Source organism: Lepisosteus platostomus, chromosome 2, assembly GCF_059453375.1.
Source record: "Lepisosteus platostomus isolate fLepPlt1 chromosome 2, fLepPlt1.hap1, whole genome shotgun sequence".
NCBI classification, from domain to species: Eukaryota; Metazoa; Chordata; class Actinopteri; order Semionotiformes; family Lepisosteidae; genus Lepisosteus; species Lepisosteus platostomus.
In genome coordinates this window covers 24,818,633-24,840,778 of record NC_142612.1, presented here as the reverse complement: position 1 = coordinate 24,840,778, position 22,146 = coordinate 24,818,633, and positions in this window count along the sequence as shown.

Sequence of the window (22,146 nt, the reverse complement as noted above, 5' to 3'; positions counted from 1 at the left end):
GCTGAGAAGAAATACAATTTGTGCTAAAATTCTCCTTTTATTGTTAAGTCTATATGTAATTACTTAGATTAAATTAAATACCTTTTGCTCATTGTATCTTCCATTTGCCTCTCTAACAAACTGCTAGATGCTTGTGACACTGGTATTTCCAAACATACTACGTTTTCCTAATTACTGTAATAAGTTTAAGGTGCTGCAATCCCACTTAATGGCAAAATGTTCTTATCAATGTCTGTAAAACATTTTTTTAATAAGAACAACAAGGTGTTCATGGGTGTTCACGGGGCAAAAATGAGAAGAAACTAACAATCTATTCTCCAATCTCTGCTTGTGAACTATTTCAAGATCTTTAAAATATTTATAAGAAAAAAAAATGCATTCAGGGAATGTATCCAGTCGATCTGCATGTGGTATCATAGTGGCAAGATAATAATTGATCACTTCAGTCTGAAATAAATCAGGAACAAATGCATAGAAAAACAAATTCAACTTCAGGACTAAAATTTGTTCTACATTCATAACGAGAATTAGCATGGCCTTGCTGTTTAAATAGTGTGGAACAGTTTCAACAATGTGGCATCTTATTTTATTAGGAACTTGTTTTGCTATAGAGAATGTTAATTCAAGGATAAAATGTGACAAACCAATACAAGGATATATATATAGCTTCACGCAAGGATATATATGTGCTGTATATGTAAATCTTTGTATGTTGTGTGATACAAATGGCTGATCAATCAGTCAGGGACTACAGAAAATATTAATAAAAGTATGCTGACTACAATACTTGTGTTATTAACACAAGTACATATTCAGTTACTTTCTAGAATTAATCTTTATCAAACATATTTGTGTTTGGAATAATAGCCTAATTCTTGTGATGTGAAAATATAAATATTCTACTGAATTAGTTCTCTTAGGCACAGTTTGATGTGATTTTTTTTAAATCCCATGGGAAGAGGGACTACTGGATCTAGTCACGGCTCTTTCAATTTTCATCCACTGGCTTCGGCCAAAGGATGTGCTGATGGTGCAGGAAAATAATAATTGGTCCTTTCTATCATTGCACTGAAGTCAGCTTCCACTGGAACACACATGCAGACTGAACAATAGAGTTTTGTTAGGAGAGATCTAGATGATGCAAATCTTAAAAAGTCTGATTGCTCATATCTTGTAGCATCTGCTCTGAATATTCATTATATTCAGTTGTGTCACCAAATATCATATTATATTATTTTGTTGATAAGGCAAAATTACACTTTACAGATGCCGCCATCCAAAATGCACGGTACAAACCCGTACCGCACGCAACTACCCACAAGGCACCGCAGTGTACCACGGTAAGTGATTGGGTGGCCAAAATGACCGACAGGGGTACTCGTGGTGCATTGGTCGGTAGTGAAAAGATGTAATTATTTAATCTCTTTACTGTGCACGTTTTAATCTGCTTAGTATTGAATATTTATTTGGAATTTTACAACTAAAGGGAAATTTTAGTAGCTGAGCATAAAAAGAAGAGGAGCATAACGCATCTGAAGGTCATAAACTATATTAATTTAGGAACATAAACATATTACCGTATGAAAACTGTACTGTATTCAGTATGTATATGTATATTTAATGTCTTAACTGTGCCCGTTTAAGTATTGAATATTCATATCTAATTTTACCACTGAAGGGAAATCTTAGTAGCTGAGCATAAAAAGAATAGGAGCATACTGCAACGCGTGTGAAGGCCATAAACGATATTAATTTTGGAACATAAACATACAGTATATGGCTGGTCTCGGTACTTTAAAGAAAACACACACGAAACATGGTTTCATTATGACCAGAATCGGTCTTGAGATATTTTTAACTTGATTTACAGTATTTGAGAGGTATGTCTTAACACCGATACAACAGTGCGTAAATACTGCTCACGTATATGTTTCTAGGTTTATATTATGCATTTCATACGGTCAAATTACTTTTGAGCAACTAATAAGAAGCGCGAAACGGTATGCGTTTTAGTTTCGTTTTGTGCTGGGACTCTGCTTTTAACAATGTGGCCGTGGATTGATTAGAGATATCAAGTACATACAAGTCATTTTTTAAATGTTGTAGTTCGTCTTGTAAAAATGTTACGAGTACATCATCTATCAACAATTACACAGGTTCTGTTTCCATATTGCAGATTTTGGTTACGTAATATTATTTTCTAGATTTCACGTTGTGAATATATGATTTGGGCAAACAGAGCCACAAAGAAGTACATTATGGGTTGTTGTTTTGTTTTTTTTGCAGTTTTATCTAGAACAAGCGATGCTTAAACCTTTGTCTGATTCTTGTGAAACTATTCACACGACAGTTACAGTACCTAGGAGTTGACTTCAATTATGTTTATATGGTTGTTTTTGTTGGTTGGTTGTTATTATGGTTATTAATAATACGATCTATAGTTGAAATCTGAGCCTAAATAAAAAGAAAAAGCAAGTGATTAGGTATATGAGCAATCTAATTACTTATTTGTTTAAAACGCTATATAAAATAAAGTTTATTATTAATTTGCTAGACAGAGCGGTGAACATTATTATGCATAAGACAAAGATAACGAAATCTGTGTACGCTGTAAGGTTTTTACTTCTTAAACTTTTAAAATACACGTTTCGAACAGAAAGAAATCCTCTTCCTGGTACAGTACTGTATGTATAGCAAACCTTCACCATTCTGAAGCCCTACCATAATCTCTGGTATGGGGAGACCCCAGAATTCTGTCCCATAGTTTAGACAGATGATAGATACTTTTGTTGATCCCGTGAGGGAAATAAAGTAAATCATTTTCATTTTAGGAAATTATTAAACGCTCGGTTAAAAGCAAAGGAGATTGTCTGTTATAGTGGACATAAAAACAAGAGTTCGCTGGCATTATATCCTAGAAGACACAGACCAAGAGAATGCCCGCAGCGTAAAAGAAAATGCCAGATGAACTGGGCGTTTGCCCAGCGTAGTTATAGTGGACATAAAAACAAGAGTTCGCTGGCATTATATAATTATACGAATTACACAAATATAATTATATCTTATTAATTTCTTGAGATACGCGATTCTTTTAATACAGTCTTTGCTGTGCTCTAGAGGATCCTTGTGATATTTCGAGCTCTTGGTGAATGATAAGTGTGCAGTTTAAATCATTTTCGTAGTTAGAAATTATGGAACGCTCTGTTAAAAGCAAGGGAGTTTTTATGTCCGTTGCAATTCTTTTGAAACTGAACTTGTCTGAATTGACTGAGCTCCGTGCTGTACCACACAATGTCTGTTTTTTTTTGTGCTGTCCTACTGTACTTCCTACATTGAAAATACCCGTGAAACCGGTTTAATTCGTCACAGCCAGCCCTCCCACAGAGAGGGGGGTTGTACTCGTTAATGTCTTAGCACAAAACAGAAACTTTTGGAAAGATTACAGATTTTAATCGTCTTTTGGCTACGGCGTTGTGCATCGTGACGCGCGATGACGCAAAATGCCGCGGTGCGTGATTGGTTGACCGACAGGGGCACTCGTGGTCCGTTGGTCTGTCGTAGAAAGACTTACTGTAAACGTCTTTACTGTGCCCGTTGTAGATATTGAATTTTACCACTGAAGGGAAATCTTAGTAGCTGAGCATAAAAAGAATAGGAGCATACTGTAACGCGTGTGAAGGCCATAAACGATATTAATTTTGGAACATAAACAAACAGTATATAGCTGGTCTTGGTACTTTAAAGAAAAAAATACACACCAGTATTCCATTTCTCCCTAAACATTTTAAGCTTCGAAGTCTTTAACTAACGTGATACCGGAGTCAACAAGCATACTTTTAGAATTTGATTAAAAGGGAATATAATATGGAATCGCGTATCTAAAGAATTTAATAACGGTATGATTATATCCGTGTACTGCGACAGGGCTGTGTAGGGCTGTTTCGCCTGCCTGTTCATGCGAGCTGTCTTGTAGCCTACTGGTCTAGGTGCGTGACTATCAACTGGTAGGTTGTGTGTTCGACTCCAGCTGGTGCTGGACTTTTCTTTTAACAAACATTTCTTCGAAAAAATAGGTAAGCGATATTATGGACAATCAATTGACTTTTATATTTCAAAATATCGCAACATGATCGATATTTGCGATATTTTGAACATATCTTCCCTTCTGACAGCGGTTCCTGCTTCTATTGTGTGTGTGTGTGCAACAGAGTAAATTTTTATAGAGAAATGGAGGCTGGACAGTATGCGTTACAATATAAACATTTATATTGATTTAAATCGTGTTCTGATTTAAATCGCAACGCGTGTTTAATTATGTGTTTTTTAATCATAATCAGGCTAATGCATTTCTACATTTTCTGTATGAACCAGCTTAGAGGTTCATACAGAAAGACAGCTTGTGTTTAAATTGAGTGTAAGGTAATTTATGCTTCTAAAGTCATGGTCAGCATTTATTATTGTACTGTGCTGTAAACTTTTTCTGTGCCTAGTCACATTATTTTATAGTGTTTTTATTGCGTTATTAAATCCGGTGGTGCTGTGTGTTAGTTTCCTGACTCCCATTATTTAAACTGCGACACTGATCATTCATCTCTAAATAAACTTTATTTTATATAGCGTTTTTAAGCGAATAGGTAATTAGATTGCTCATAAACCTAATCGCTTTTTCTACATAAACACAGCGTGATTGCTCTCTGAAAATGCTTTTCCTTTATTTTTAAAGTAGGCTCAGATTTCAACTATAGATCATATTATTATAAACTTTCTTGGAAAAATGTATTTTATGTAAACCATGTTTGCTATTAATTCATTTAGGGCTAAAATACGTTCATTGTCTTCCAATCGAGTCGAGTTGACATTGGAAGCCTGCCACACCCGGACTGTTAAACCAACGCATTAGCACGTCGCCAGTATTGGCTTTAGTATTCCCCCCCTCTCCCCTCAATTCAATTCAATTCAAGGTGTTTTATTTGCATGACAGATGGGTACAAGCAGTGTTGGGTATGTATATTGTAACGCTTACGGCAGACAGGCACTGTGTAAGAGCCGGCGCACCAGAGCAGCGCACCGAGGGAGCGTCTGCATTTATAACTTAGTTTTTAAAATTAGTCAAGCAATATGAAGCATCTCCTTTTACTTAGTGCCTGAGCATAAAAAGAATAGGAGCATACTGCAACGCGTGTGAAGTCCATAAACGATATTAATTTTGGAACTTAAACATACAGTATATGGCTGGTCTCGGTACTTTAAAGAAAACATACACACCAGTATTCCATTTCTCCCTAAACATTTTAAGCATCGAAGTCTTTAACTAACGCGATACCGGAGTCAACAAGCATACTTTTAGAATTTGATTAAAAGGGAATATAATATGGAATCGTGTATCTCAAGAATTTAAAGACCAGACAATCGCAAACGCGTTTTCAATAAAATTATTTTATTCATTCAGCAGTTTGTGAGAGGGACATCCAGCAGGGAGAGACACACACACCGGTTTTCATTGACAAAATTGTTTTTTTTCAATTCCTCTTGTCTAACAGGAATGTTTTGTTTGTGGACAGACTGTTAGACAAGAGGAAAAGACCGCCTCCTCCTACGAAGCATTTCGTTGATCCGATCACAAATTCTTTTCCAGTCGTACGCAGTAAGGGTTGAGAATCTCCGATTCACCATCGTACTAATGGTTTCCCGGAGATTGCAAGGCAAGGCACTTTTGTCTCTGGACCCATCGAAATTTACAGACGTGCTCCACCCCCAGTAAATTTCAAAAGTCACAAGATTTCGAAACATGAGGGCGGCGTAGCGGTCGGCTCTTGCTTTCCCGTCTATGCCGATGCACTGCAAGTACAACCCCCCCTCCATCTCCTGGGTGATGGGTAGCAGTTGGACATCTGGGAGAATTATTCGTCCCACTGGCATCTGTGAATTCCGCTGTGCTTCCTGGGGGGAGATAGCCGGCGGGGACAGCATCAACAGATTCCTGCGCGGTGGTGAACTGAGAGGCCGGGATGGAGTGTCCTGAGGTGGTGTGTGCTCTGCGGGGGGCAGAGCTTCCGCCAGGCATTGCAACCTGCGCGGCGGGGTGAGGCACTTTTCGGGAGACAGCTGCTCAACTGTTTGACTGCTGGAACATACTGTCTCCTTCCTCTGCATTTTCAGGAGTGTCTCTAGCCTCCCAATCCTCCCCAGTAATGCATCGTACTGCTCCCGCAGCAGCCGAAATGTCTCCATACAGGTGCTGCTTCTACAGGTTGGCACCCTGGCCAGTGGCTGAGAGCAGAGACCCACGGCCTGTGGCAAAATAACATAATTCATGTAAGAAATAAAGTCACACAGTAGTATTCATCAGTCGCGGAACAGAAGTCAAAATAAACTTTTCTTTTTTTCCGTCTTACCGCTTTCTTTTTTACTGTCCTGGTGGTAGATCGTTTCGCCCGTGCGGTGTTTTCTTGAAGAACAGGCTACGAAGAAATAATTATAATTGAATTTAAAATTCAAAACGGCAATAATACCTTGTAATATGCGCTGTAATCGCGTATTTCAGATGAAGTCTGCTGTATTTGCTTACCCTTCGCTCTTTGGAAGCTGGGGCGGCAGAAGCACCCCGTCTCTTCCCGTAAAAGGTCTTGGTCTCCATACTGTACTATGGTCGCTGTAGTGCAGGTTCGCAGTTTTTTTTTTGTGATGGGATCTCACCCAATCCCTTGGTGTCTTTATGCTATATTCACATGTACGGCTAGAGTGTGTTCATTGTCTTCCAATGAAAGGCGGGTGCCTTTTGCCGAAGTCGGGAGACATTGGAGGCTTGCCACACCCTGGCTGTTAGCATGTCAAAGCGCATTGAGGACCCGGGCGCAATAGTTGTTTTGTCCCTTGATTTACTGATCTGCATTAATTAAATCTTGTCAGTCAGGTCTTTTTTTCTCTATTTCAATTGTCGTTTTCACATGCACGACTTTAAAAGCTAGCAAGACAGGTTTCAATTCACATTAGCTGGCGAGCCTTGTTAAAAAAAACAATGATAATGTAACATGCCACTGTTTGTTCATGAACAAAGTTATACTGAGATTTCCTTAGATACGCGATTAAAAAATAAATAAAAATTTGAATCTCCTGCGGAACACATTCCATAAGAATCAGCGGTTCTACAATATATATCGCCTTTAAAGGTGGCTTCTCAAAACGCTTTACGGGATAAAAACAACCAGAACAGCAGCAACAACAATATTGTATTTCATTGCACTTTGAAAACCAAGTAATAACTTAACTCAGTACGTGCAAACGTTTTGTATGTTGCTGTCGTGAATGCCTGCGTACCCATAAGTATCTTATTTGCCTTGAGTCCTGTCTACAGTATATTTGTCCCCCTACCCCCTCTCTCCCTCAATTCAATTCAATTCAAGGTGTTTTATTTGCATGACAGATGGGTACAGTTCTTGTTGGGAATGTATACTTTGATATTTACACCCGGCGCAGCACCGAGGGAGCGTCTGCATTTATAACTGAGTTTTTAAAATTAGTCAAGCAATATGAAGCATCTCCTTTAACTTTTAAGTCCCTTGCTGTATTTTTGTATTATATTCCCTATTAATCAAACTCTAAGAGTATGTATCGGCTTGTCAGTCAGGTCTTTTTTCTCTATTTCAATTGTCGTTTACACATGCACGACTTTAAAAGCTAGCAAGACAGGTTTCGATTCACATTAGCTGGCGAGCCTTGTTAAAAAAACCAATGATAATGTAACATGCCACTGTTTGTTCATGAACAAAGTTATACTGAGATTTCCTTAGATATGCGATTAAAAAATAAATAAAAATTTGAATCTCCTGCGGAACACATTCCATAAGAATCAGCGGTTCTACAATATATATCGCCTTTAAAGGTGGCTTCTCAAAACGCTTTACGGGATAAAAACAACCAGAACAGCAGCAGCAACAACAATATTGTATTTCATTGCACTTTGAAAATTGCATTTGAGCACGGTTTTTGACTTTTTTTAAATTGCATTTTGGGTGCGGACAGCACATACAAGGGTTAATGAACTGCGCCAAGAAATTTAAAATAGTTTTCTTTAGGTGTGAGGGTAGGAGTGGACCACAGCAGGCATAATCAGCAAACCAGGAAAACAAAGAACAGGACAGGTGAGATGTGTATCCAGAAAGCGAGTGATCAGAAAAAGGAAATGGTGTTACGCCCAGGTTTTTCGACCTAATTGTTTTAACTTGCTAATGCATCAGACACATTTCCTGGCGTATTGTGTTTTAAATAAAATAGGAGTGTCTTTCCCTGGCATTAGCTCATCGGTATGCTGTAAGTTTTATCTGTACCATACCATACAGTATATAGGTACAGAATTCAAGCTGCACCACTGTATCGCTTTGGTAAGGGGACGGACAATGACCAAAATCACGAAGACTCTCTCACACCAAATAATGAAGATGAAAAGAAATGGGAAGTCAACACGGGACATTGTACAGCAGTTGGCTTCAATGGACATCTTCGTTTCTGAAAGCACAGTGAGACGGCATTATAAAGGGGTGAGGAGGCAAAGAGAATCTAAACCGAGGACGATTCAAAGGTAAATAAAGTTCTAAAAATACCTTTCTTGCATGTAAATACAACTATGCACATTATTTTTAAAACTAACTGCTGATCTCTTTTTTTTCAAGTCCTATTGTGCGAGCTATCGACAAACTTACCGATGAAAATGATGAGCTACCGGCGATGCAAGTCCAAAGACGGCTATGGGCTGACCTCGGTGCGAATATAAGCCCGACATCGATAAGAAGAGTACGCAAGAGGCTTGGATGGAGATACAGAAAAACCAACACATGCCCCATGATAATGCTAAAAAACAAAGAGGAAAGACTCAAGCAAGCGCTCCAATGGATTGAACAGGGGGAGGCATTTCAGGATGTACTTTTTACCGACAAAACAACAGTGGCTCTGGAACAGTTTTCAACAATGGCATTGTGCAAAAAGTGGAGACATGTGGACAAGCCAAAGCCCAAACATCCACTGAAGGTTCACGTCTGGGGGGGTATATCTAGAAGAGGCCCGGGACCACTTCTTATTTTCGAAGGAATTATGGACCGTGTAGTCTTCGAGGAAGTCATGGTCACACAGCATGCTGCCCTATATATCAGGGAGCAGTTTGGATCAAGGCACCGTCTCTTTCAAGACAACGATCCGAAACACACAGTGCCAAGGGCGAGGCTTATAGCAGGAGTGAACTGGGTGAAAACTCCAGCCGAATCTCCAGATCTAAATCCGATAGAAATGGTTTGGCATTCGTTGAAAGACTACGTTCGGAAAACCGCTAAGCCCGTCACAAAGCAGGAACTGATCGATGCGATCTATAAATTCTGGGAGGAAGAACTGACCGAACAAAATTGTAACAATTTTATTAACAGACTGTTTCGTGTTCTTCCTAGGAATGTTGACCGGGGCGGGGGACATTCGGGAATGTAAGTCAGAGAAAGACAGTCTCACGTTTGCTAATTATAATTATTTCTTCGTAGCCTGTTCTTCAAGAAAACACCGCACGGGCGAAACGATCTACCACCAGGACAGTAAAAAAGAAAGCGGTAAGACGGAAAAAAAGAAAAGTTTATTTTGACTTCTGTTCCGCGACTGATGAATACTACTGTGTGACTTACATGAATTATGTTATTTTGCCACAGGCCTTGGGTCTCTACTCTCGGCAACTGGCCAGGGTGCCAACCTGTAGAAGCAGCACCTGTATGGAGACATTTCGGCTGCTGCGGGAGCAGTACGTTGCATTACTGGGGAGGATTGGGAGGCTAGAGACACTCCTGAAAATGCAGAGGAAGGAGACAGTATGTTCCAGCAGTCAAACAGTTGAGCAGCTGTCTCCCGAAAAAATGCCTCTCCCCGCCACGCAGGTTGCAATGCCTGGCGGAAGCTCTGCCCCCCGCAGAGCACACACCGCCTCAGGACACTCCATCCCGGCCTCTCAGTTCACCACCGCGCAGGGATCTGTTGATGCTGTCCCCGCCGTCTATCTCCCCCCAGGAAGCACAGCGGAATTCACAGACGCCAGTGGGACGAATAATTCTCCCAGATGTCCAACTGCTACCCATCACCCAGGAGATGGAGGGGGGGTTGTACTTGCAGTGCATCGGCATAGACGGGAAAGCAAGAGACGACCGCTACGCCGCCCTCGTGTTTCGAAATCTTGTGACTTTTGAAATTTACTGGGGGTGGAGCACGTCTGTAAATTTCGATGGGTCCAGAGGCAAAAGTGCCTTGCCTTGCAATCTCCGGGAAACCATCAGTACGATGGTGAATCGGAGAATCTCAACCCTTACTGCGTACGACTGGAAAAGAATTTGTGATCGGATCAACGAAATGCTTCGTAGGAGGAGGCGGTCTTTTCCTCTTGTCTAACAGTCTGTCCACAAACAAAACATTCCTGTTAGACAAGAGGAATTGAAAAAAAACAATTTTGTCAATGAACATTTGTCAATGTGTGTGTGTCTCTCCCTGCTGGATGTCCCTCTCACAAACTGCTGAATGAATAAAATAATTTTATTGAAAACGCGTTTGCGATTGTCTGGTCTTTAAATTCTTGAGATACACGATTCCATATTATATTCCCTTTTAATCAAATTCTAAAAGTATGCTTGTTGACTCCGGTATCGCGTTAGTTAAAGACTTCGATGCTTAAAATGTTTAGGGAGAAATGGAATACTGGTGTGTATGTTTTCTTTAAAGTACCGAGACCAGCCATATACTGTATGTTTAAGTTCCAAAATTAATATCGTTTATGGACTTCACACGCGTTGCAGTATGCTCCTATTCTTTTTATGCTCAGGCACTAAGAGTTCCCTTCAGAGGTAAAATTCCATATAAATATTAAATACTACAATGGACACAGTAAAGACGTTTACTGTAAATCTTTCTACGACAGACCAACGGACCACGAGTGCCCCTGTCGGTCAACCAATCACGTACCGTGGTACCCTGCGTCATCTTGCGTCACGATGCGCGACGCCGTAGCCAATTACCTCCGGTACATGTCTGTACCGCTCACTTTGAATGGCTGCATCTGTAGTTGGTCTTGGTAGTTTAAAGAAAAAATACACCCCAGTCTTCCATTTCTCCCTTAACATTTTAAACATCAAAGTTTTATGAAACGGTCCCCAAATATGCGATTGCTGTATAGAATGAGTTTTAATTTAAAAAATTATTTAACACGAAAATTAAGCTGTTAACATTCCTCCGCCTGAGAATATAGTCCCTCGTTGCTACGCAACACAGAAACACAGGCACATGTAACTAGCAAAGAGAGGACATTAGCTAGCCAATATGATAAAAGAATAAATGATTTTTTTATTTCTTTTGCACATTTATTTGAACATTTCCATCGATTGTACAAGCACTTGGAAACTGTCCAATCCCTAGTTAGTCTGCATTTTCTATTATGCTCCGGGCATTCTCCCAGTCTGGCACCGGTCTGTGTCTTCTAGGATATAATGCCAGTGATTTGTGTTAAAATTGGGTTTCCAATAACGTCGCAGCAAACTTGTTTTTATGTCCACTATAATGGACAATCTCCCTTGCTAATTAATTGATAAGTAATAATTTAACAATATCTTTAAATGTTTTAAGATATGTTTATGTTGTGAATGTCTGTAGATTGTATCTTATTTTTAGTTTTTTTGTTTTACGTTAATTTTAAGGGAGAGTGTCATAGAGATGACTCCTTTACCCCCCATCTTGATTAAAATACTTTTATTTTTTCACAATCTGGCAATGCCAGACAGAATTCACATTCGCTGCAGCCAAATGGCCTTGCAGATCAGAAAATCAAGGAACAAAACAATTATCGAGCCCGGCTCCTCAATGGAATCCCTTTAACATCCTAATGCGTTGGTGTAACAGTCTGGGTGTGGCAAGCTTTTAATATCTCCCGACTTCGGTGAAAGGAACCCGTCTTTCATTGGAAGACAATTAACACATTCTAACCGTACATAAGAATATAATGTTGGCGCGCGGGCGCGGTGGGGTGCTGTACCAGTTGTCAAAAAAGTCAATTGAGTGTCCATAATATTGCTAATTTGCTATTACTACTGAGTCTCCGTGTCTACAGTACATTGTGAACAAACCGGTTTCACAGGTATTTTCAACCCCCAGCCACTGTTGTTTCATTGGTTGTTATCCTGTAAAGGGCTTTGAGGAGCCACCTTTAAATGCGCTATATAAAATAAAGTTTTTTATTATTATTATTATTAATATTGATAATATTTTTCCTCCCAGAACTTGTAAATTGTTGATGTTATTGTTGTTGTTATCCTGTAAAGCGCTTTGAGAAGCATACTGTCCAGCTTGTCAGGTGCATTCTCTTGTAAAATAATAAGTAGAGCATTGAGGTTATTAGTGCGCCAACTTACAGCAACCCAATGTAAATACATTTTGTCTCCAAATCCATCACTACTTCTATGAATCATAGCCCTGCCAAACGATGCAAATTCCGCCGCAATGGTTGTGTGCAGGAATTATTGAGTATGGCATCTCCATGTTCAAGTAAACACTGCTCTGTGTGCAAATGCATTTAAAAAAAGTTTTTTTTAAAAAAAAAGCCACCTTTAAAGGCGCTATATAAAATAAAGTTTATTATTATTATTAATATTGATGATATTCTTCCTCCCAGGACTTGTAAAATTGTTGTTGTTATTGTTGTTATCCTGTAAAGCACTTTGAGAAGCATACTGTCCAGCATATTGTATTTCATTGCACTTTGACAGATCGTCTTATAATCACTTGTTGTTAGAATATCCCCCAAGAGGATATAGAGGATATCCCCCAAGAGGTATCCAGGTAACAGTGAAACGGGCGTACAGTCTGGGGAGATCGCCTGTTTTCCATGTAAATAGTTCTCTGGTTCCGCACCCCTTAGTGTCTCTATCTGTGTCTCTCTCTTCTCTCTCTCTCGGGCCCGCACTCTTGGTGGGCTTGTCTTGTGTCTCTCTCTCATCTGGGTGCGGGAGTGCTGCTGGCGGGTGGTGACGGAGAAGAAATAAAGCACAGTTTTTAACTCCACAAGTCTGAGTTTCTGTGTTCGTCTTCAACGAACCCAAATTCATTACATTGGTGTCAGAAGTGGGAGGATGGACAGTGAACGGCCGATGATGTCGGACTCAGAGAAGCACCGGTTCCCCTCTAAAGCGCCTTTTGGGGGCGAGCAGCAGCCGCCAGGGGCCGGGACGACCCCTCAGCACTAAGCGGATTAAAATGTGCACAGTAAAGAGATTAAATGATAAAATAATTTCACTAACAACCAATACATTATCTTCCGTGTCGCATTAACATTGGAATGTTTTTTTTACAAGTGTCAAAAGAAGCGATACACAACCTGTCTCCTCTATAACTCTTCAATTTACAGAGAAATTCCGCCAGAGCCTCACAACATTGTCCAATAATACTCTTCTTGTGTCTAATTTTTAGTTAAGCAGGATTTTAGCTACAGACCATAACAGACCAAAAAACAGATTCCACCTGCGATTCGGGTGTTAACAAAACATGTTTACAAAGAAAGTGAAATACAGTAATACTACCAGCTATATAGATACATAGATTTAGATATTTAGATCCTTAAATTAATATCATTTTTAATTTCTTTAGATACGTGATTACATATTATATTCTCGATCATAAAACAGATAATTCCGGTCCTGGAATCTGACTGGCTGACACCCTTCTGAAGCGCTACCATAATCTCTGGTATATGGACACCCCAGAAATTTGACTTTTTACTGTGTGATAGATTTTAAAGACTACTTCTTAGCGTAGATAAGAAAGCATAGATAAAAAAGCTTGGATTCTAATGTATCTGATACAAGTATCTTTTAATACAATCTTTGTTGTGCTCTTGAGGATCCTTGTGATGTTTTGAGCTCTGGTTGAATGGTAAGTGTCGCAGTTTAAATAATTTTCGTTGTTAGAAATTATGAAACGCTCTTTTAAAAGCAAGGGAGTTTTTATGTCTGTTATACTAAAAGAAAATGCCTGATGAACTAGGGATTGGACAGTTTTTCAGTGCTTGTACAATCGATGGAAATGTTCAAATAAATGTGCTAAAGAAATAAACCAAAAAAAAGTAATTTATTCCTTTATCATATTGGCTAGCTAATGTCCTGTCCTTGTTAGTTAGATCAACGAAGTGCTGTGGTGTTACTTTTTGTCGATGAAAAAATAAAGTCTTTTCATTTAAAATGACGGTTACAAATAATGTGGACCAGCATAATACTTTGAGTTTACAGCTTGTCCAAGGTCATTCATTATTAATACTATTAGTAATATCTTCGGTAAAGGCTTTGATGCATAAAATATTTCTGCATAATTAAAATATTTATGATAAAGGTAGGTTGTGTACTTTTGCCCAACTGAGCAATCTTGCTTTCATAAAATATACCAACTTTTTAATGATGGATGATTAACATGCTGTTATACACAGTTAAAATTTAAAAGCTCAAATGCTGTACATGAGAGGTTAAGCTTTATTGGCTCCTCCTGGCGGTTTTACAAGGTGACTCCGGATACTTTCTGATATGACGTCATATGACGCGTTACACTGCGTTATACCGCGTTAGGATGCGACATGCCCTCTGCATGTTACCATGGTGTACCTCACTCGTTTTGAATGGCTGCATCTGTACATATGGTCTCTCAACTGGCAGCTACTTTCGTCTAAGATTATTTCAGTTATGGTTGAGACATTGGTGGTCACAGTCACACAATTAGTTAGCTTTAAAAAACTGTTATGTGGTGATTTTTTATGATGTCATCAGTTTTAGGGGTATATTTAATGTGACAAGTTCGTCATTGTTGTGTGACACTAGCCCTGTTACAAGATTTGACCTTCAGCTTGGATCCAAGTCCGAGAGTGCCTCCCGCTTGGATCAGTTAGAGGTGTTGATTTAGGCATGCCAACACTGGAGGTGTCAAGATCAAATTTATGGTGGTCTGGTTTGGTATATCGGAGAGCGCACCAACTATTTATTAGTGTCCCATCTCAGCATTCCATAGAAGTTAAGTACCAAAAGTACCCAAAAGGAGTTAAGCACTGACAGGATTTATTTTCGATTCAAGGCAAAATAGAAAATATTATTCTAATCTTTCTGATCAATGTAATCATGTAATTCTAAGCATATTCAATACCCTTGGTGCTCAGATCAGAGTTTGATTTTTAGATTATTAAGGTACACCTGGTAATATTTCAAAAGAAGTGCATAAACATGTTTATTACAAGACAGGAACAAAATGTTGAAATAGTTGCACAGTCTTTAATCTAAATGTTTTGTGTTTTGAAATAAATCTATATTCATTATATGTTAATCAGTTACCCAACAAAATATCTTAATTAAATCAAAATCCTTTATATAACAACTGAAGAAGTTGTACTTTTTGGCACTTTTTAGTTTTGCGACTAAGAATTCTGGAAAAAAAATAAGTAATACATGTTCACACATTTTTGTTCATATGCATTGTTGCTGGCTTTGTTACTTTTGACAGAAACAAACCATGTGTTGAAAACAATAACAAGCATGAGTGCATAGTCACACTTTTAAGTCAAACAGAATAAAGACCAATGGTCAGAAAACAAGTTTCCCCTTCTTTCTTACTTACTAGTAATGGAAAAATAAAGACACCTCTTTTTAACATGGTGTAAAATAAGAGAAGTTCTGTGGCAAACAATTCAGAGACAATTTACAACTTAAAACCAGGAATCTCTTTAGAGAGAAAATGTATATTAGAACAGAAGCAGAAACATAAAAAAGAGAAAGCAAGAATATGTAAGTATTTTGTTGGTGAATTAATGTACAGCAATTGGTGGTTCAAAGATCTCTTGTAATCACAGACTAATTGTTCTTAATATGTGTACTTCAAAATTACTGAATTTTCACTTTTAACTAGGTTTTCTCCTTAATTTTTATATAACATCTCTTTCTCCTTACTACATGACATTTTGAGTTTGACATTACTATTTACTGTATGTACAGTATATAACTATATTTTCACATTTCCTATTACAATTATTTCAATTGTTACAACTACATCAGCATGTTTTTAGTTTTTGTCAATTGGTAGTTTTGTATGAATATATTTTTTCATCTGTAATATTTTCTCGAGCAGTATATTTTTTTACAGTAAAAACAATGAAATATTTTCTTAAATTTTGTTGATGTAGAGATTATGTAGAGACAGACTATTCCCTGTTTATGTCTATCTTTCATATCCTGATAACACTTTTTATTAAATTAGAAACTGTTTTTAAACAGAAATTGCTTATATTGTTGTATGTTGCAACATTTTAGGTGTTTTCAATTTAGGACAAACATTGTGATTAATCTTTTCAGGCAAATTCATACAGTATTGGAACCATTAATTTGTAAAATCATGAATTATAAAATATCACTGTGAGATTAAATCTAAACTTTTATTATAGATAATAATATAACTATGATGAAAGTCTTTCAAATGTGTCTAGCGATTGCTTATTACTGTCTTTCAATTTCAAAGAAGTATGCTTTCAAAGAAGTTTACTATTACTTTAGTATGCAAAGGGAGCTTTGCTCAGCTGCATGAAAAAAAAACACCCAACTGATTAATTAACAATCTAAGGCTTTTCCCATTCTGTCTGGTTGCCAAGGAAACTTTCAAAAAATGAGAAAGGTTGCAGCTTTACATACAGGGCCAAGTAGCTGCCTTTTTTGTTCTTTTTGTTTTGTCCCACAGTATCCTCAGAATCTTGTTGAGCAATGTAAAGTTAATAGAGATTAAGTTCCCTACATTTAATTTAATAAAAATAATAACTTATAAATATTAATTATGAAATGATATACACATTTTTTAATTTCAGGAAACAAGAATTATAAAGAAGTACAATTTAATAATTAATAATGATTTTATTGATTGTGATTGTATTTCTTTTAAAGAAGCAAATATTGTGTTTATGTCACAGATGTGATGTTTATGTTGTCCATTGTTAAAGCTTTATGTACACTATATATTGTATATAATTGTTGTGACTAACCTTGTTCTATTGTTTTACATTGTAAGTATGTATGCTTTTAAATATATAATTCATTTTTAAAAATAATTTAGCTTTAAATTCATACAAAATATTGTTTGCAGAGAAAACAAAAAATAATCCACATAATTATTTTCTCATTAATTATGGGACATTAATTTCCCCCAAAACATCAACTTTAATATGTTGCATGTCACTTCCTGCTGGATTAACTGGAAAATGAAAATAAACATATAAAAAACAATATTTGCTTTGCTAAAGAAAACCTAAAATTATCTTGTGGAGTAGACAGACCATCAATTTTATTAACATTACAACTGTCTTCAGGGATGTGCACATACAGTATGTATACAATGCACACATATATTTTTCTATTTCCAATTTCTGTTTTATTTACTATTATCTATTCTGCCTGTCTGTGTGTTTACCAAGAGTTACTGTGTTTGTGGGAGCAATTTGTCAACAAATCAATAAAGTGCTTCAAAGATAATATTTGGAAATGTATAGATGATGACAAGTAAATAGCTAATATATTAAATGGATATTTCAGTCATGTGAACATGCCTCAGGCTGTGCAACAAGACAGTGGTACATTTAATTATATTAGCATAAAAGAGGCAGATGTTTTATAAGTACTTAAAACACTTAAGATACATCTCCAAGACCTGGTAATATTATACTCAATTGTGTTTAAGGGAAAAAAAGAAGTATTATCCATTGGCCATTAAAGATTCTTCCAGCAGTCACTCTAAATAGGGGGAATACTCATTAACTGGAACCTTTCATTAAATGAAAAGGTTACTGTTAGATCATAGACTGTCAACACCAACACAGGCTTTGTGGACAATAATACAGAGTCAACCTTTTTTAGTCTGTGACTTTGAAATCAGCCCCCATAAGTTGCAAATCACTTTTGAATGACAATCTTTCACTTCCTTGTACATTGCAGTATCATTGTGATTAGCAGCCTGGAAAACTACTTGACCTTTAACTGTAAAATGTAGATTTTGTTTAACAAGAAATTATTTGAAAAAGCAACAACAATAATTGCTATGGAGCATTACCATGATATTAGTTCAGGTGGGTAGCTGCGTCAGCATGCGTAGGCTGCAAAGGAACAAGTAATACGTTTATTCCATGCTGAAAAAAAGAAGATGACAATGAAAGAGAACACAACGTTTCGGCCGTGGAGCCTTCTTCAGGTGTGAGAGAGACAGGGCAGTAGGCAAAGGTAAAGTAGCGGGAGAACAAAGGTTGGGAGGGAGGAGGAGTCTGTCGTTAAGGGAAGGGAGAATGTGTGATCCTAGCTGCAGAATAATTTTAGTTTCGGTGGTCTTTCTGATGTATGAGTTCGGAAAACCGTCTTTGAGAACACAGACGGAGAGATTAGAGTGGTCGTGGCCGTCAGAGGTGAAATGAGAAACAATGGGCTTGGAGAGATCTTTAATCTTCACAGCCCTGACGTGTTCTCTGAAGCGGTCTCCGAGTCTCCTTCCTGTTTCTCCAATGTAGATGGCTGGGCATTTACTGCAAGAGATACAGTAAATAAGGTTGCTGGAGGTACAAGATGCGGTCTGGGTGATCCGGAATTGTCCTGAGGGGCCTTGAATGAGTGTGGTGGTGGCTGTGTACTTGCAGGTGATACAGCGAGCTCTGTTGCAAGGGAAAGTACCTGGTGTGGATGGTTGTTGAGGGCGGTCAAGGGAGCTGTGAACAAGGAGGTTACGCAGATTAGGTGGTCAGCGATATGAGATGATAGGGCGATCAGAAAAGAGGGCCCCAATGGAGGGATCATCCTGTAGGATGGAAAAGTTGTGGTTAATGGTCCTGGGGATAGGAGATGTGTTAGGGTGGTAAGGAAGCACCAAAGGAATGCGGTTGTTATGGCGGGAGTTCCTGATCGGGTTGATGGTCCGGGGGGTGTTTTTGGCTCGGGCAAGGACCCTGTCAATCACACTGCTGGGGTATCCTCTGTTGATGAAAAATGAGTACAAAATGAGCTGCATAATCGTCATAACCTAAGGAACTGTGAAAAAGGAAGAGAGTTTTTAGTGTGGTTGGGGTGAAATGAGCTGTACAGGAAGTAGCTGTGTGAATCCGTGGGTTTGTAATAAACTGAAGTGGACAGTCGGGGGTAGTTGATAGAGAAGTTGATGTCTAGAAACGGAAGAGTAGTGGAAGATGTGCTTGATCCACCCACCCACACCCTGGTATGCCTTGCAGAATTGGTCCTCACACTGAACGCATTCTCTTTCAATAATCTTTTTTACCAACAGGTCAGTGGAGTTGGCATGGGCACCAGAATGGGACCCAGCTATGCCAATATTTTTGTCGGCTGGGTAGAAGAACGCTTCTTCGCTTCCTACACTGGCTATGTCCCTGACCTCTACAAACGATATATTGATGACTGCGTCGGTGCTGCCACATGCTCCAACGATCAGCTTGAGTTCTTCCTGCACCATTTCACCAACTTCCACCCGTCCCTCAAATTTACGGTTAACATATCTTCCACTACTCTTCCGTTTCTAGACATCAACTTCTCTATCAACTACCCCCGACTGTCCACTTCAGTTTATTACATTCTGAACAGTCAGAACCCATTCTGACTTCACACCTCTTGATTGGCCTCTCTTTCTGTCCCTTGCTCCCGCCTCTCACTCCTCCTCCCTCCCACTACTTTACCTTTGCCTACTGCCCTGTCTCTCTCACACCTGAAGAAGGCTCCACGGCCGAAACGTTGTGTTCTCTTTCTTCTTTTTTTCAGCATGGAATAAACCTATTACTTGTTCCATTACCATGATATGGCATGTTTAGATTTAAAAAATGAATTTTACGAGATTCCTTATTAAAGATTAATTACTAAATTTCAGGTAGTAGGCATTAAAGATAATTATAATTATATCATTATTATATAAATTAAAGATAATTATAAAAACAACAACTATTAGGATTTAGAACTGCTTAATGAATAGTAAACAAAGCACAGATAATACGTTAAAGCTCAAAACGAAGTGTACATATTTAATGGAGAACCAAGGTGATCTCTATTAGGACCATACAGTAGCCCTTCATTATCAGGTTCTGATTCACTAGGTTCACTCAGTAAACTTGTGAAAGTCCCACTGATATAAAAACAAGAATTAGGAATATAAACAAGCGTTATAGAAGCAGAAAATAAAGTTTTCTGTATAAAAATAATTAGAATGTTACATGCAGGTAACACATTGAAACTGTAAATTTAATATAAAATGCATAAAGATGTAAAGGCTACTTTTGTAGAAGGCTTATGTGTTTTAACATAGGTTTATAGTATATTTGTGCTGTACAGTATATTAAAAAGCAGATGTAACCATTCAGAAAGTGCGTTAAAAGCATATAATACGTTACAGGGGCTGCACTTTAACGGAGCATTATTCATTGTTGTGGTTCACTGGCCAAAGATGGTCAAAAGGTGGCACTTGTGGTATGTTAGATGTTAGTGAAAACAGGAGCTTACTACAAAAAATATGTAATACTTTTTTAGACGAACAAGTAAAGGTTTATTCCATGCTGAAAAGAGAAGAAAACAAATACAACAGCTGTGGATCCATCATTGAATGTGATGGAGAGAGGAAAATCAGTTGATAAACATGGAAGAGCAAAAGCCGGGAGAGGAGAGGAGGCGGGAGCAGGAGAGACACAGAGTACACTCAGGTGGTGTGAAGTCAACAGAGGTGAAGAGAGATGTGAAGTCAAAACCCGCAATTGAATAGAGAGGATAAGAAGGAAATGAGACGGTTGTTATGAGAAGGGGGAAAGATCATTTTAGTTTGGGAATTTTTTCTGCAAAAGGAGTTCCAAAACCCCCCTTTGAGAATGTGGACGGAGAAATCAGTATGATCATGGCCATTAGTGGTAAAATGGGAAACTATGGGCTTGGAGAGATCTTTGATCCTCACAGCCCTGACATGTTCCCTGAAATGGTCTCCCAGTCTCCTTCCTGTTTCACCAATCTAGATAGCTGGGAATTTTCTGCAAGAGATGTAGTAAATAAGGCTGTTGGAGGTACAAGATATCATTTGAGTAATCCAAATTTGTCCAAAAGGTTCATAAATATGCATAGTATTGGATATATATTTACAGGTGATGCAGCAAGTTCTGTTGCAGGGCACGTGCCTGGTGTGGATGATTGCTGAGGGCAATCAAGGGAGCTTTGAACAATAAAGTTACGCAGATTAGGTGGTCAGTGATATGAGATGATGGGACGATAAAAAAAGGGTATCTGTGGAGGAATCATCCTGTAAGATGGGAGAGTTGTCATTAATGGTCCTGAGGATAGAAAGTGTGTTAGGGTGGTAGGGAAGCAACTATGGAATGTGGTTGTTAGGTCGAAAGTTCCTAATACAGTTGATGATTCTAGGGCTGTTTAAGGCTCGGGAAAGGCCTCTGTCAAGAACATGGGTAGGGTATCCTCTGTTTATAAAAAAAGAGTGCATTTTGAGGGCTTTGTTTTAGAAATCCATGCAGTCTCTATGAATTCTAAAGGATGGTGATATGTAAAAACAACCAACAGCTTGAGCCCAGATGAACTACAAAATGTTCTTTCTGCTCCTTCCGATAAGTTAGGCAGATAGTTTTTAAATTCTTCAAGCAATATAATCTTTTTTATATAATTTCTAATCAACTTCTGATCATTTGACTTCAGGTAAGCTTTCTCACTTAGCACCTATGCCCTCACAGTGGGGGAGGGAAACTGGGTGTAAGATACACTATAAATTAAAAATCATTTGATGACAATGTCTTCCGTGTTGAATTGGAATGTTTTACAGTTATGCATCCACCGATTCATCCATTTTCTAACAGCTTTAAGCACAGCGACCACCAACATTATGGAAACATTTCACATAACATCAGGTAAAGAAGGAACAAGTAAAAGGTTTAATCCATGCTGAAAATAGAAAAAAGAAAACACAACATTTTGGTCATGGAGCCTTATTCAGGTGTGGGAAAGACAGGACAGTAAGCAAAGAGATGAGTAGCGGGAGGTGGGAGCAGGGGACAGACATAGTGGCCAATCAGGTAGTGTGTAGTCGCGATAGGTAAAGAGAGGT